A 2,720-nucleotide genomic window follows, 5' to 3' on the forward strand; every position below is an offset into this window, starting at 1 on the left:
ACAATGAGAACACTTGGACACAGGAAGGGGAACATCACACACTCGGGCCTGTTGTGGGATGGGGGGAGAGATAGTATTAGGAGATATACCTAATGTAAATGATGAGTTAATGGGTGCAGCACACCAACATGGCACATGTATACATGCATAACAAACCTGCACGTTGTGCACATGTACCCTAGAACTTAAAGTATAATAATAAAAAATAATAATTATAAATAATTTTTTAAAAGGAATTTTCTGTAACCCACAAAAAAAAAAAAAAGGAACTGACAACAACTCCTGTCATAAACCCTTGTAACCAATGTTCTGTTTGTTTCAAAACAATCTACATGTACTCTTTTGCCTTTAAAACTTCCCCTTACCTCAGCCTCCCTGGATGTGCCTATGATTTATCATAGCATCTGTGTCCTGCAATTCCCAATTAAACTACGTATTTTTAGAGAGCTTCTCTTTGTTATTTGGATTGACAGGAGATAAAGAATATATTAAAATATAGTGATTACGAATTTTTTTTTTTTAAATGGGGTCTGGCTCTGTCACCCAGGCTGGAGTGCTGTGGCGCAATCTTGGCTCTTTGCAACCTGTGCTTCCTGGGCTCAAGCAATCTTCCCACCTCAGCCTTGAGTAGCTGGGACCACAGGCACACACCACCATGCCCGCCTAATTTTTTGTATTTTTGGTAGATACGGGGTTTCGCCATGTGGCCCACGCTGGTCTCAAACTCCTGAGCTCAAGTGATCCTCCTGTCCTGGCCTCCCAAAGTATTGGGATAACAGGTGTGAGCCACTGCGCCTGGCCCGGTTAAGTACATTTGACTTTGGAGTCAAACTAGGGATTAAATCCTAATTCTACCACAAACTAGATATTTTAATCTTACAAGAATTAGTCGGTGGCTTTATGTCTCAGTTTTCTCACCTATAAGATGGCAAATATAATAGCTCTCATTGGGTAGTTGTAGATATTAAATGAAATTATATATCTGGCTGCCTAACTTATAGCAAGCATTTAATAAATGGCAACTCTCATTATTATTATTTCATCACCATCAGTATTAGTATGAAGAAGCTGTAACAGTGTAATAAAATGCAGTGGGTTTGGCACGATACATGTTTCAACCATAACCTTATTTGTGTGTATATACATACAGAATATATAAAATACAGGGCATACATAGGACATCATATGCATATGATATCGTCTATCTAGCTGCCCTGGGATTTTGTTTTCACCTGTGTCCGCAGCAATGGCTTGCTGTCACTTCCATTGTTGTACTGGACTGTTGGTCCTGAATTTAATGAAACAGGGAGTATTTAGCTGCTCTCGCCTTCCCCTTGATGGATTGTTTCTCAGTGATTGATGTTTATCCTTGTGCCTCTTTCCCCCCTTCAAAAAATCAAATACCATCAAAACAGAGAGTCCGTCAGACCCCAGAGACCTGAGGATAAACCGTAGTAAGGCAGCATGTGACTGTCCTTCCCCTCTTGCCTAATATGCCACGTTAAGGAAACGGTCAAGGGCAATTTCACTCACCCTTGGAAGGAATCACGGTGGTGAAAACTTCTATGTTCTCGTCACTGCAGCTGTAAATCTGATGCATCATTTCAGCCTTCTCTTCCCGAAGTGCCTGGCAACTGGAGGCCTCTGTCTCTGGACCCCTAGTCGCGAGGCATCCTAATCCAGTCTGGCTTAGGGATCATTGTGCATATATCACATATATGATATCACATATAAACAGATGATATATAGATATCACATATACACATTATATATGATATCACATATACACATTATATATGATATCACATATACACATGATCTATATGATATCACATATACACATGATCTATATGATATCACATATACACATGATCTATATGATATCATATATACACATGATCTATATGATATCATATATACACATGATCTATATATCATATATACACATGATATATATGATATATGGAACAGTATATAACCTGTAATCTGTATATGTAGCATAATAGGATTTATAAGATAAATATATAGGATAAATATATTAGGATATATAGGGTAATACAAATATATACATATGCTATATATACATATACACATATGTATATATACAAATATATGATACATATACACATACATATATACAAATGATATACATACATATATAATGTGTATGATGTATGGGACAGTATATAACCTGTAACCTGTATATGTAGCACAATAGGGTTTATAAGATAATAAATATATTAGGATATATAGGGTAATACAAATATAACTTTCTATAATTGGCTTCTTGAGCATGGGGCACTGCCTGTTGCCATGTCTCTGTGAGCACCTAAGGGTTATACGCGGAGGTACCAAACACACGACCCTTGAGAAATGTCAGCCTTGTCATGTAGTGGCATGAGGGGAAAACAACTCTGGAGAAATAGTCCTTTTGTTTAAAATAGAAACTTCTAAGGGAGCCAAGTTAGCACATGACTGAATATCCCGTTCTCCTGGAGGGGAGAAAAAAAAAAACCCTTCATTTCTGAAATGAGAAAGGGAATTGCTGGTACCAAAATTCACGTTTCCTTTTTGGTGGAAATTCTCCAGCCAAGCTTGGCGCTAACGGAGTAGGCGATTTCACTTCATCGTCACCTCACAAAAGACTTCCAAATTCACTGCGGCAGACACCGCAAAATAAAAATGTTAAATACATCCTAGCTGGGAGGGGATTGAAGCCT

Source organism: Mandrillus leucophaeus, unplaced genomic scaffold (assembly GCF_000951045.1).
Source record: "Mandrillus leucophaeus isolate KB7577 unplaced genomic scaffold, Mleu.le_1.0 Scaffold167, whole genome shotgun sequence".
NCBI lineage: Eukaryota > Metazoa > Chordata > Mammalia > Primates > Cercopithecidae > Mandrillus > Mandrillus leucophaeus.